The sequence below is a fragment of the Scyliorhinus canicula genome, chromosome 4, assembly GCF_902713615.1.
Source record: "Scyliorhinus canicula chromosome 4, sScyCan1.1, whole genome shotgun sequence".
NCBI lineage: Eukaryota > Metazoa > Chordata > Chondrichthyes > Carcharhiniformes > Scyliorhinidae > Scyliorhinus > Scyliorhinus canicula.
In genome coordinates, this window is record NC_052149.1 from 208,317,754 (window position 1) to 208,333,060 (window position 15,307).

The 15,307-nt window shown below is 44.8% G+C and overlaps 1 protein-coding gene across 6 annotated transcripts in view; it reads right to left on the reverse strand.

Moving 5' to 3' along the window:
- Positions 1-13,324, reverse strand: part of LOC119965344 — a 164,271-nt gene extending 150,947 nt beyond the window's left edge. For all 6 annotated transcript variants that reach the window (XM_038795979.1, XM_038795977.1, XM_038795976.1 and 3 more), the window contains exon 1: positions 13,153-13,324. The gene's annotated coding sequence lies outside the window, so the exon portion shown is untranslated. The remainder of the gene's footprint in view (positions 1-13,152) is intronic.
- Positions 13,325-15,307: the final 1,983 nt, after the last annotated feature.

The following is a 15,307-nucleotide window of genomic DNA, read 5'->3' on the forward strand; positions in this document are numbered from 1 at the left end:
CGACCTGAATCTCTTTGAATGTTAACCACAGTCACAGAGGACCATAGGCTGCTCTCCTCTTTGTGAGAGAGCTGACTGGTGGTGGTGAATTTTTAAAAATAAATTGAGAGTACCTAATTCTTTTTTTTCCAATTAAGGGGCAATTTAGCATGGCCAATCTATCTATCCTCCACATCTTTGGGTTTGTGGGGGTGAAAGCCATGCAGACACAGGGAGAAATTGCAAACTCCACATGGACAGTGACCCAGGACCAGGATTGAACCGGGGTCCTCGGTGCCATGAGGCAACAGTGCTAACCACTGCACCACCGTGCCGCCCGACTGGTAGTGATTTAAGCGGAGAATCGCCAGAGCTCAGGCGAGGGGCTAGATTGAGAAGGCAAGGTCTTCATGAATAACCACAGCTGGTATTGGAAACTGAACCCATGTCCTTGGCATTGCTCCGCATCATGAACCAGCCGTCCAGCCAACTGACCCAATCCCTTTATCCCATAGGTAAACACTCTAAAAGATTCACTGTGTAATGGAGATCACATTATCTGTAATCTTTATCATACAATAATACATTAGTTTGTTCAGATGATGACATAAACCATAAAAGAGGAAGCAGATAATTCAGGATAGGTAGACTATCGTCTGCATATAATATTAATAGGTCATAAATATCTGTATGTGTATTGTAAGTTATATGTTTTACTATTGTAGTTCTATCATCTGACAAGCAGGCCGTGCGAGTATGCAGGCACGTGATCCGGCGCACCTGGGGCTAGATTCTCTTAAAATGGGACTATGTCCCCATGCTGGCGTAAAAACGCTGGTGTTTCACTCCCGAGCCTCCAGTAAAAAAGATTAGTCGATTCATTCAGCTGAAGGGGGCTAGGAGGGACCCAGAGTGATTCACGCAGCTTTGACTGTGGATACGGGCTCCCGCACATCCATACATGCGCACAGCTGCGGCCTCCATGGCGGACTCAGACCGCGGAGATAGCTCCAAAATGTAGGCCCTCCCGATTGGCCACAGACCCGAAGATCCGTCCAGCCCGATCTGTCCCCCGGCTGCCCATAAGGACCCCCCCCTCCCCCCCCAGTGCCCGAGTCCGCAGCCGCCACGTGAAGTTCCCGAATGATGATAGGTGGTTAGAACCATGACGTTGAGTACTCGGCCGGGTGGGAGCGGAGAATCGGCGGGCGGGCCTCTGGCAATGGCCCCCCAGCTGCGTGTAGTACTCCGCGAACATGCCGATTCTCGGGTCCTGGAGAATTGCCAGACCAGCGCCGGGCCCGTTTACGGCACGAAAGTTGATTCTCCACTCCCGTGCCAAACGCAACTTTGCCGCAGGGCTACAGAGAGTCCAGCCCCATGTGTTTCAGCAAAAGGTGTTGGTCAGGAGTTAATAGCAGTCGCATATTAGAGTAGCTCTATAGCATCTTAGTGTAAATTAGTGTTAGACCATTATTTCCAACTGCATTAATCTTAGACATTATAGTAATCCTTTGGAGAAATGTTAGTAATAAATAGTTTTGTTCTAAAACAAAGTCTAATGTTCTTTGTTAATACTACAACATCAAGATCCAAATTCAGCATAATCAAAAAAACATTACAGATACAAGCAGTCAGACAGTACCATGTGATATAATGAATAACAACTTAACAGTTTTCTCATAAATGGTTGGACAATGAACATTGATAATTAATGTTTTTTAGAAATAGCCCAAAATACTTTGCTGAGTATTAATCCAGATTGTTTAAACAATCTGAAACTTCTAAATCCTTTGAAGTATCATCTTTTTGGATTTACAAGCCACTGCTTTGCTAAGTCAAATTTCTTACAAGGGCTGGGATTTTAAGGTCCCACCAAAATTCCTGCTGAAAGTCAATGGACGTTTTGCTGGGTCGCCAAATTCTCAGTCCCGCTTGCGCGATGGGTCACGAAAATCCTGCCAAAACTTTTCAACTACGCCTTTGACCATGTTTCCCAACGTACACCACAATTGTGTTCCATTCCTTCATTCCTTTCATCTATTTTTCATCTCTTTCCTCAACCTCCCCACCACCAGCAATCAGTAAAACAACTTGGGACACTTTTTACGTCAGGAGCTCAAAGGCCAGATTTAACTGTGCATGTTGTGTAGGGAAGGGGTGAAAGTGGGTTGATAGACTGTTTGGCATCCTGCATATTTTGTTTCCTTTGAAGCCATTGGAAGGAGAGTTCAAAACGAGCGCTGATCTAATCAGATCCAATTACAGCCCCAATATATAAAGAAAAGCTGCTGTTGAAAATCACCGAGTACCATTTATGTGGCTTCTCAAAGAATATAGGTTACTTTTCTGCAGGGTTCAGTAAACTGAAGGTTAAAAAAATAGCATGTCATGAACAGAAAATTTGAAAGCTTTCCAATGAGAAAATATATTTAAATAGGGAACTGATCAACCGTTGAATGTTGTGCTAAAAAGTAACCTGACATGCCTAACTTGTGACAGAAAGAATGTTGTTAGTGCAATTTTCACATATGCACATTAGTTTAAAGAGGCTGTCATGTTGTCAGATTATTTTTCACCAAGGAAGAAGTGGAGAAGGGGACGGGGCAGTGGGGGACGGGGTGGTGGGGGACGCGGGAGGGACGGGGGGGGGGGGAGGGGGGAACGGGGGGGGGGGAATGGGGGACATTGTATTTAAAACAAAGTGTAGTCAATATTATTTTGAAGTTACACAGGTGTAAATGGAGTTTCGTTTTATTTTTATTCTCCAATGACTGTTGTTCATAATTTTTTCAAAAATTGTTCGTCTATCTCAGCAATTGATAAAGACCTTTCATCTATTAAGTTGGGAAATCTGGAGTTCCAGATGTTCAGCAGCTGGAGGCCTGAATTATTTTAACTCCTGAGACTCCTCTCCACCCTGGTCAGCTACCTGTACCAAATGGGTGGCAAGTGATAGCTGGCCAGCCAGTGGCATTGGGATTTCAGCTGCTACATGCCATTTTCCGGGACCAAAGGAATGATAACTGCCACTAAAGCAAACTGCAGGGAGGAAGTTTAAGTAATGTACCGGCTTCCCGAATGGGTAAGGTGGAAGACCCTGGGGATCAGGCCAGGCCTAAATGTTCTTGTTCCTCTTGGGCACATAAGGAGATTAACAAAATAGGAAAGTAGCTTACTTGCACAGAACCTTAATGGCCTTGGATCCTCTTCCTGCTATCCTCATTTAGCAGGACAGACACAATGACATTACAGTTCAGGCCATCAGTTAAAATTGCGGTGGGGGCCTGATGATATCACGGACCCCTCATTTGGGTTTATACACAAAGACCTCATCAGCATCAGGTGGGTACACTTGCCGCTTGTTGAGAAGAGGAAGTGGAAAATAGAAGACTGTAGGAATGGGGCCGATTTTAAAGTGCCTGCCCATCTGATATAGAACATAGAACATAGAACATAGAACAGTACAGCACAGAACAGGCCCTTCGGCCCTCGATGTTATGCCGAGCAATGATCACCCTACTCAAACCCACATATCCACCCTATACCGGTAACCCAACAACCCCACCCCCCCCCCCCCCCCCCCCCCCACCCCCTAACCTTACTTTTTTAGGACACTACGGGCAATTTAGCATGGCCAATCCACCTAACCCGCACATCTTTGGACTGTGGGAGGAAACCGGAGCACCTGGAGGAAACCAACGCACACACGGGGAGGATGTGCAGACTCCGCACAGACAGTGACCCAGCCGGGAACCGACCCTGGGACCCTGGAGCTGTGAAGCATTTATGCTAACCACCATGCTACCGTGCTGCCCCTATATATGGAAAGCAGTAAAGATTAAAATTGCCACCTCTAGTTTCAGACATGGTCCATGTGTAAAGATCAACTTGGAGAATTATGCAAAATAGTTACGATGGTTAGGTGTTATTTTATCATTGAACAAGGCATAGAGACCATTAACATTTTTTTGTTTGCTTGACCCTTTTGAAAGAAAATAGCTTTACATCAATTAAATATTGCTATTTTTGTTCAGACAAAATAACTCAAATTCATAAGCATCTAATCATATGTATATCTACTCATTCTTACAAGGTGCAAACTGTGCGCAGAAAAGCCTAGTTGATTTGACCAGATAAACTTCCTCAGGAAACTAAGGATATTCGGCATGTCCACATTAATTCTTACCAACTTTTACAGGTGCATTATGGAAAACATCCTATCTGGCAACAGCTCGACCCAAGACCGCAAGAAACCTCAGAGAGTCGTGAACACAACCCAGTCCATCACACGAACCTGCCTCCCATCTATTGACTCCATTTAGGGGCAGCATGGTAGCATGGTGGTTAGCATCAATGCTTCACAGCTCCAGGGTCCCAGGTTCGATTCCCGGCTGGGTCACTGTCTGTGTGGAGTCTGCACGTCCTCCCCGTGTGTGTGTGGGTTTCCTCCGGGTGCTCTGGTTTCCTCCCACAGTCCAAAGATGTGCAGGTTAGGTGGATTGGCCATGCTAAATTGCCCTTGTGTCCTAAAATAGTAAGGTTAAGGGGGGGGGGAGTTGTTGGGTTACGGGTATAGGGTGGATATGTGGATTTGAGTAGGGTGATCATTGCTCGGCACAACATCGAGGGCCGAAGGGCCTGTTCTATGCTGTACTGTTCTATGTTCTATGTTCTATCTACACCTCCTGCTGCCTGGGGAAAGCGGGCAGCATAATCAAAGACCCCTCCCACCCAGCTTACTCACACTTCCAACTTCTTCCATCGGGCAGGAGATACAGAAGTCTGAGAACACGCATGAGCAGATTCAAAAACAGCTTCTTCCCCACTGTCACCAGACTCCTAAATGACCCTCATTAACACTACACCCCTGTATGCTTCACCCGATGCCGGTGTTTTGTAGTTACATTGTGTACCTTGTGTTGCCCTATTATGTATTTTCTTTTATTTCCTTTTCTTTTCATGTACATAATGATCTGCTGAGCTGCTCACAGAAAAATACTTTTCACTGTACCTTGATACACGTGACAATAAACAAAATCCAATCCAATCCAATCCAAATTATGGATCAGTAGCTACCGTCCAGGTTCACTGCAACCAGTGAGAACTGCCAAATGCGATCCACTATTATCTATCTTAATGTTTAAAGTTTTTTGTATCTGCGTGCCTATCATTATAGATCAGAGATTCTCTTTAGTGTTCCTAACCGCTCCATGCAAATCAAAATGATTACATAATAACGAGCACTCCAATCCGAACACACTCAGCTTCTCGACTCTGCTGGTATGTACTGACCCTCACCTCTATGGCATGACTCAGAATTATACCCAGGAAATTAAGTATGCAAATTCAATTAATAATTTGCTAAACAAAAATGAAAAGTGAAAGATAAAGGAGATCAAGATCATCAATATAAGGAGTAAAAAAGCCAAAATATAAGAATTGAGAGTGAAGGGGTTCTGTGAGAAACACAAAAAGAGGCATACATAAAAAGCTAGAAATGCGCAGAGTAAGTTATGTACAAAAGAGAACGCCAATGGATGGATATTCTTAGTTTAATAAAATTTTGCTACCACCTCGCAATAACATTTGCCCATTAAGGTGTCCTTTGTCTTTTCATTATTTACTTCAGGACCTAATGCTGGGCTGGATTTTTGCAGAGTTGGGCTGGTAGTGGAGCCCTTTAAAAATAACAGGCAGCACCCGGATGCGACAGGCCGGCTGCCAACTCCAACAGATCCCATTTTTTCCAGCAGAAAGTAGAGGGTTGGTTGTGAATCACACCAGCAGGAAACCCAAACTCAGCACTTGAAGCAGGCTTGACGTTTTGGTGTTTCGGGGTCAAAACCCACAGTGTGGGTGTCACAAGTTGATGGAGTAGATAGGAACATTCTGGAAGAATGGATGAAGTCTGTTTAAGTGTCAGAATCTGGGGCGGGATTCTCCGAGCTCCCCGCCGGGTCGGAGAATCGCCCGGGGCCGGCGTCAATCCCACCCCCGCCGTGTCCCAAATTCTACGCCACCCGAGATTCGGCAGGGGCGTGAATCGCGCCACGCCGGTCGGCGGGACCCCCCACGGCAATTCTCTGGCCCACGATGGGCCGAACTCCCGCCGCTGACAAGCCTCTCCCGCCGGCGGGAATCAAAACACCTACCTGACCGTCAGGATTGGCGGCGCGGGCAGGCGCCGGGGTCCTGGGGGAGGGGGGGGTGCGGGGCACTCTCACCCCGGGGGGTGTCCCCACGGTGGCCTGGCCCACGATTGGGGCCCACCGATCGGCGGGCAGGCCTGTGCCGTGGGGGCACTCTTTTTCTTCTGCCTTCGCCATGGTCTTCACCATGGAGGAGGCGGAAGAGACTTTGTCCCCTGCACATGGGCCGGGATGAGGTCAGCAGCCGCTGACACTCCGGCGCATGCGCGGACTTACGCCGGCCGGCGAAGTCCTTTCAGCCCCGGCTGGCGTGGCGCCAAAGGCCGTTCACGCCAGCCGGCGGAGCGCCAACCACTCCGGCGCGGGCCTAGCCCCTCAATGTGAGGGCTTGGCCCCTAAATGTGTGGACACTTCCGCACCTTTGGGGCGGCCCGACGCCGGAGTGGTTCACGCCACTCCATCACGCTGGGACCCCCTGCCCCCGCCGGGTAGGAGAGAATCCCGACCCTGGAGTTGAAAAAAAATTATCAGTCCATTAAACTTGGAAAGCTTAAAGTTAAAAACAAAACACAATCTACTGGACTACTTTGATTATTTCACAGAATTCATAGAATTAATAGTGCAGAAGGAGGCCATTTGGCCCATCGTGCCTGCACTGGCCCTTTGAAAGAGCACCCCACATCTTCACCCTATCCTCACACAAGTTTTTTGGGCAAGGGTAATTTTTTTTTTCTTTTAACATTTTTTAAGAGTACCCAATTAATTTTTTCCAATTAAGGGGCAATTTAGCGTGGCCAATCCACCTACCCCTGCACATCTTTGGGTTGTGGGGGCGAAACCCACGCAAACACGGGGAGAATGTGCAAACTCCACACAGACAGTGACCCAGAATCAAACCTGGGACCTCAGCGCTGTGAGGCAGCCGGGCTAATCCATTGCGCCACCACGCTGCCCTAGGGTAATTTAGCACATTCAATCCACCTAACCTGCACATCTTTGGACTGTGGGAGGAAACGAGAGCACCCGGAGGAAACCCACGCAGACACAGGGAGTCACTCAAGCCAGGAATCGAACCGGGGACCCTGGAGCTGTGAAGCAACTGTGCTAACCACTGTGCTGCCGTGCTGCCCATGACAACCCTCTCATGCATGTTAGAAAAAAATCATGACAAGCTGTTCCACAGTTTTGATTGGCATTTCCCAAGAGCATTTATTATGTCATTATGAGCGTTTGGTTGAATTTTAAAAGCCACAATGATCGCTGCACGGGATTCTGAGTTCACAGTTTGTTTGACACTATAATTAGGCTATTAAAGGATTAGCTGTCTTTGATATGGGTACTGAATCGAAGTTTGTTTCTTTTTGTAACATTTTGAACACTTGGAGAGATTAGTTTTGACTGGGTTTCATGAATGGGAGTATTTTCACACTCAAGTGAGTATGAGTGAGAGCTGTAAGAGATTGTTAAGAATGTTTTCTGAGGTGCCGACTGGATGAATGGCTATGGAGGTGGTACGTCAGTATGAGGAACCATGGGGATTGTGGGTTGAGGATGATGGGGGTGGGTGGAGTCATGAACAGGCATGGAGGGGCCCTAGCACTATGACGGGTGAGGGTAGAGGGCCTAATAGCATCCAAAACAACCAGGAACAAGTCCCCAAGAACCAAGGTGGGACTTCTAACCTGCTACCACTGCACTCACCTGCCCCCAGTGGTGACTTATTATCTGCTTCCAGAATTAAAATGCCTGGCTCAATTCCGACCACAACTCCCTGGAGTGAAAGTTGGGTCCAATGAAGCCCTGAAACCCAGGTGGGTCTGCCAAGTTGGGAAATTTCCAAACTCAAATTATTTTCCTCAGGAGTGAATATCTGGCCCTCTGTCCCAAAAGCCAGAGTATTTTTTTTCCTCAATTATTCCTGTGACCTTTAAATTCTGTCTTCCCATTCAAGTACAGGAAATGCTTCACTTTAATTCTGCTCCTAACCATCCAGGACCTATACCTTCTTTCTTGGTGAAATAGTGATACACACTCACATTTCTGTCCTTGGCCTGCTGCAATGTTCCAGTGAAGCTCAACACAAGTCTGAAGAACAGCAAATCATCTTCCAATTAGGCACTTTACAGCCTCTGCACTCTCACTGAATTAAAAAATGTAATCCCCCATTTTGATTCATTCTTTTGCTATGTGCCGGTTTGAATCTTTTTTTTCACGTTTTTACTTTCAGACAGAGCTGTTCATTATTTTACCATCAAACTTGACTCTGGATAAATACTTTGTTTCTTTATGACAAGTATTACCACTCCCTTTGCTAGCTAACCACAATTTTTCTCAACGTTTCACAAGTAAGTGCTTTCACTGCCTCTTTTTCTCAGCTGAATGAACTTAACATTTATTTGATCTGGCGATGACCTGTCAATCCTAGCTAGATCTAGACTCCAGTGGATACAAACCTAACAAGACAACTCACCACTTCCTGGTATTAGCCGAGCAAACCTTCTCTGAACTGCTTCTAATGCATTTACACCTTTCTTTAAATAAGGAGACCAATAGTACTCCAAATATGATCTAATCGGTGCTTTGTACGGTAAAAGCATAACCTCCTGACCTTTGTAATCAATTCCCCTCACAATAAACAATAAAATTTTATTAGCTTTCCTAATTACTTGCTGTACCGATGTATTAGCATTTTGTGATTCAAGCACTCGAACACCCTGACTCTCTGCACTTCAGAGCTCTGCAATCTCTCACTGTGTAGAAAATGTACTTCTCTTTTATTGGTCCTGACCAAATGGACAATTTCACATTTTCTCACATCATACTCTACTTGCCCACTCACTTAACCAATGTATATTTTTGTAGCCTCCTTATGTCCTCTTCACAATTTACTTTCCTACCTCTCTTTGTGCCATCAGCAAATGTAGCAACCATTTTCATCCAAGTAATTTATATAAATTGTGAACAGTTGATTTCCAAGCACTGATCCCTGTGGCACATCACTTATTACATCTTTCCAAACTCACAAATACCCATTTATGCCTACTCTCTGCTGTCTGTTGTTAACAAATCTTCTATCCATGTCACCATGTTACCCCCATACCATGAGCTTTTATTTTCTGCAATAAGCTTTGATGTGGCACTTTATCAAATGCCTTCTGGAAATCTAAGTGCAGTACATCCACCAGTTCCCCTTTATCCACTGCACATGTTACTTCCTCATAGAACACCAATACATTGGTTAAACATGATTTTCCTTCCACAAACATGTTGACCCTGCCTGATTACCTTGAATTTATCCAAGTACCCTGCCATAGCTTCTTTAATTAAAAGCTTCCAACATTTTTGAAGACAGTCCAAAATGGGAGAACTTATCAGAGAGAACAAAGACATGGCAGACAATTAAACAATTACTTAGTTCTGTCTTAATGGAGGAAAACACAAATCACAAATAAAGAAATTCTAGGGAACCAATGCATTGATGTGAAGGAGGGATTAAAGGAAATTAATATTACAACAAAAAAGGTGCTGGAGAAACCAATAAAGTCCCAGGGCCTGAAAGTTTACATCCCAGGGTACTAAAGGAGGTGGCCATGGAAATAGTGGATGTGTTGGTTGTCACCTTACATCTTTTGTAGATGTTGGAAACGTCCCGGCAGATTGGAGGGTAGCAAATGTAACCCCGCTATTTGAAAAAGGGTGGAGGAGAAAACAAGGAATTACATACCTGTTCGCCTAACATCAGTGGTAGGGAAAATACTCGAGTCTATTATGAAGCATGTGATAACAGGATACTTAGAAAATAATAACGGGATGAGACTAAGTCAACATGGATTTATGGAATGGGAAACATTGTTTGACAAACCTAATGGAGTTTTTTGAAAACATAACTGGCAGATTAGATAAGAGAAAACCAATGGATATGGTGTATATGGATTTTCAGTGAGCTTTTGATAAAGCTTCACACAAGAGGTTAGCATGCAAAATTAAAGCACATGGAATGGGGATAATGTATTTGCATGGATGAAGATTTGGTTAACACTCAGGAAACATAGAACATAGAACATTACAGCACAGTACAGGCCCTTCGGCTCTCGATGTTGCGCATGTTGAAACATGGAGTAAGAATAAGTGGGTTATTTTGCATGACTAGTGGGTTGCTGCAGGGATCAATGCTTGGACCCTAGCTAATCACAGTATTTATCAATGATTTGGATGAGGGAATCAAATGTAACATTTGCAAGTTTGTGGATGACACAAAACATGGTGGGAATATGAAGAGTGAGGAGGATGTTCAGAGGCTTCAAGACAATTTAGACGAGTTGAGTTAGTGGACAAATATATGACAGATGCACTATAATGTGCTCAGTGTGAAGTTATCCACTACTGTAGGAAAAGCAGAATGGCAGAGTATTAATTAAATGGTGATAGATTGGGAAATGTAGATTTATAAAGGGACCTGGATGCCCTTGTAACCAATCACTGAAAGAAAGCATGTGGGTGCAGTAAGCAGTTAAGAAAGTAAATGTTATGTGGGCCTTCATTAAATTTGAGTACAGGAACAGGAATGTCTTACTGCAGTTGCTCTGGGCCTTACTGAGGCCACAGCTGGAATACTGTGCTGTTTTGCTTACCTTACCTAAGAAAGGATATAGGGACCATAGAGGGAATGCAGCAAAAGTTCATCAGACTGATTCCTGGGACAGCAGGATTGTTCTATGAGGAGAGGTTGGAACAACTAGGCCTGCATTTATTGGACTTTAGAAGAGGCTGCATGGTGATACAATGGTTAACACTGCTGCCTCACAGTGCCGGGGACCTGGGTTCAGTTCCGGCCTTGGGTGACTGTCTGTATGGAGGTTGCACGTTCTCCCCGTGTCTGCGTGGATTTCTTCTGGGCGCTCTGGTTTCGTCCCACAGATGTGCAGGTTAGGTGGATTGGCATGATAAATTACCCCTTAATGCCCAGGAATGTGCATGTTAGGTGGGGTCACGAGGATGGGCCTAGGACTCTCATTCAGAGGGTCAGTGGGCCAAATGGCATCCTTCTGCACTGTAGGGATTCCATTATTCTATGAATGAAGGAAATTTCATTAAAATGTATAAATTTCTGGCAAGGTTGGGCAGACTGGATGGGGGAATATTGTTTCCTCAGGCTGGAGGGTCCGGAACAATGGGTGGAATTCTCCAATAATGGGGCTTTGTCCCCACGCTAGCATCAAAAAGCGTGCCTTAAGAAAGTCCAGAGTGATTCTCCTACCTGCAGGGGGCTAGCAGGGCCCCAGAGTGCGCCTTGCATCCATGGCTGCGGATACGGGGCCCTGCACTATGAGTAGCATATACACGAAAGGTGTAAGAAAACAACTATGAGTCCGCAAATAGCATGGATGCCTATTGCAGTGGCTGCTCCGTGCGACATGGTGGACTCACACCGTGGACCATGATGAACGAAGTAGGTCCCCCCGAGATCGCGTGCGCCCACGGATTGGTGCCACCCGATCACTTGCCTGGTCGTCTGTGAGGCTCCCTCCGGTGAAAGATCCCCCTGCTCCCCACCAGGGCAGCCGTGGACTGAGTGCGCAGCCGCCATTGGCCATTCCTGACAGGCAAAACGTGGTTAGAACCACGCCATCAGGAATTCAGCCAGTTTTCCTGGGAGAATGGCCGCGGGGGGCTCTGTCAATGGCCCCCTGCCCATGCCGTGTAGACCGTGCGTGCGAGATTCATGGCGTCGGACTGGATCTTGGCATGAACACCCATTCTCCGTCCCTGTGCCAATCGCAATTTCGGCTCGGAGAATCCCACCCAATGGGTCACAGCCTCAAGATATGGGGTAAGCCATTTAAGACTGAGATGAGGAAAAAGTCTTCACTCAGATGGTGGTGCAACCATGAAATTCTCAATGGCAGAGCAGGCTCGAAGGGTAGAACGATCTATTCCTGCTTGTATTTTCTATGTATCTATGTAAAGGGAACAACAATTTATACTTCATGAGAGGAGATTATTAATCGGGCTCATGGTGTCATACACTCAAATGTGCTGGAATCTTCATCTGCTAATATACAGAGCCCTGTTCTGTGCAGATAAAAAGAACATGTACATATATTGTGCCTGTTTCAACTGAACAAAATAGCTTTCAGCCATGCTATGGTACATTCCCCAGGGAATTAATCAGAATCAACATGCCTGGTTTGCATTTAAACACAGCTTGGCTGTTAACTGTCAGTCACCAACCAACTAGTGCATTCTCCACGGCAATGCCTCTACCCATCAGAGTTAACTTGCCAACCAATCAGCACCCTCTTCCCATGGTGTATACATTGTTGTTCCATTTACATTTGTTATTCTTGCCAATACAATACAAGGAGTACAAGATGATAAGCTTTGACATGCTTCTTTTTCACTGATACTCAAGTCCTGTACTACCAAAATACTGTAAATACTGTTTAGCACAATTATGTTCTTATAAAACCTTGGAGTCATTCCGAGCATAGTTTTGGGAAATGTGGTATGAAAATATGACACTTGGTTTTACTGAGGTGGAATGCATCTATTATATTTTAACAGTTTTTCTTGTTTGAAAATCAGCAGTTCATTTTCATTAATTTTAATGACTAAAAATTGCGGGGTACATTCATGCAAATTACAGATTTTCACTCCAGGGCATGCAAAGCTCGGCATGTGGAGACAAAAACATGAATGTTTTCTCCCTCCCATCGTACATTTCTTCCATGTTCTGTCTGAAGTCTCTTTTTAATCAATAACAGAGCTCAACGCCCTAAAAAATCAAACCCAATAAAAGTGATCACTGATGAGAACAAACTGATAAGTTGCATGAGTTCACTACTGAAGAAAGGTCTGAACGTTTCTACTGCCTTTGGCAAAATGAGTTTCCTTGTAAATCATTTGACCCTCACAAGACTATCAGAATACGTCTGATGTCATGAACTGTTAAAATATTACTGACAACGAATGATGGAGTAGCCAGAGGCGCCATGTCAAGTAAGGAGTAATGACCACTTACCTTGCAGTGCTAACCATGTTTCCAAAGGGGAGTAAAGAATTCCACTGTCAAAGATAAAAGAAAGTGGGATGTCAGCTGATCATTCCACAAGCCTAGAATCCTGCATGACACTTCATTTTTTTTCTCCCTATGTTTAAAAATGTAAGTTTATCTGTGGGAGCAGAAAGGGATTCACGAGTGCAGTTCTTCCGGGTGCTTGCACATAATCTAAATCGTTTTGATTACGAAAACCAGATTTGTATTTCCGGAGTGCCCAGGTGCAAAGTTCAACTTTGTTTTACAGCGATCAGTAAACATTAGGGTCTATCGCCTCACTGAAGCAGTATGCTGTGGAAAATCTCCACAATCGACGACGTGAAACATTATCGAAACTTGGTGCAAAGATAAGCTTCTGTTTAAGAAAGGATTGAATATTTTAGCACTGACTAACATTCATTGTTTTCCAAGAGATCTACTCATTCTTTGCCATTACATTTGTCAAAGTAGAGTTTGCAGCATGGAATATTGCAGCAGAGAATTAGAGGAATGTGTTGCACTGATCCTGTGACAAATCATAGATTTAACTCTCGTAAGTTGCTGATTTTGTCTGAGCTGCCGGGTCAGTAAAGCATTGAGCAAGGATTGAGCTTTCCTTCAAAGTGAAACGAAAGAAACAAACAGGAATAGGAGATAAATCATGATGGACCAGTCTTGAATTTATCTTCCTTATCGCCCTTCTCTTCTTCCTCGAGTTCTTGCTACTTAGCTTCTTGTCTGACAGGTGGTGACAAGAGCTGCCCCTTCATGACAGCAAGGTTGCACTGCATGCAACATCCAACCACATCTCCAAAGACAGAAGCAGCCAAGCGCTGCAGGGCTCCTCCAGAGCAGCCACAGTGGTGGAATTGTTTAGTCAGCATGCAAATTGTCTTCCACCAAATTTCTTGCAATAGCATGGCTCCCACTGTATGCATGCTGTTCATGTGTGCAGCAATGTCACCTGAGGATTTCCCTTGCTACCCTGCAGCCACCCTTTGATGTGTCATGGTGGTTGAAATGCAGCTGGTACAACATCCAGCCCCAGAAAGAAGGCTTCATGACTGCTGTGCATTGACCCACATGATGTTTGGCCTATGGTAACATACTAGCTGCACATTGAGGGATTTGGAGTCCCTCTTGATTCAGTACAGAATTAACCTGATGTTCTGATTCATGCGCATAATGGCACCCTGAACTTTGGGGAAGCATGATCAGATATGGACTCCTGTCCAGAGCTTTACATCCCCTCTTCCTCCACCAGCAGCTTGTCTTGCTCCGTGCGGTCTCTGTTCATTCTCTCACTGATGCTCAATTCCATGCCTGTTAGTATTCCCTTGTTTGGTAGCATGGCTTGTTTATAAATCTTGAAGTCAGCAAAAAAAAAAAACTTCTGCTCCTGCCACACCATTTCCAGTAAACAACTGTGGAAATCACCAGAAACATGAAGAACTGCAATAGCCAAAGATAAGCCAGAAATTAGCCTGTGAGAAACTTACAAAACAAATTGGTACAGTCCAGAACTATCTGTATTCACAGAAGAAGACTGTATAACCTCAGAACTACAGTTCCAAAAATGTGTGTCTCTAACCACACAACGGATCAATTAGAGAATGCAGATGGAGGGTAACAAGATGTGCAACTTCATGTATAGCGAAATCAAGACCTGCTGCATGGCTTATGGAAAACCTTGTAGGAGCAGGGCCTACAGAATGAAGTGTATAAATTTGAGATAGGGATCCAACACTTTTCAGAATGAATCTGATTTAGAACAGAGTACAGAAGTCAAGAATGCCATAATTACTTTATTCCAATTTTGAATCGAAGGATACTTGTCACCAATCCAGGAATAGAGGATATTTTTCCGTGCTGCAAAAGGTATGATATTATACAGCTGTTTTTCATTGTCATTAATCCTCCTATCTGGGGAACCCAGAATTAGGAATAAAAGATCAAGTTCCAAGGCTGTGCACATATCTGTTGTGCCGCTGCTGAGAAATTCTGGAAAAATTAGTTTCTCGCCCCTTCATGAATGCAGGTCGTGCCCCCCTTCACATCCTCCACCATATTCTGGTAGTCTGTGAAGTTGTGAAAGTAAATTATGACCGGCCTGGGACATTGATTGTCCCTGGGCCTCAAA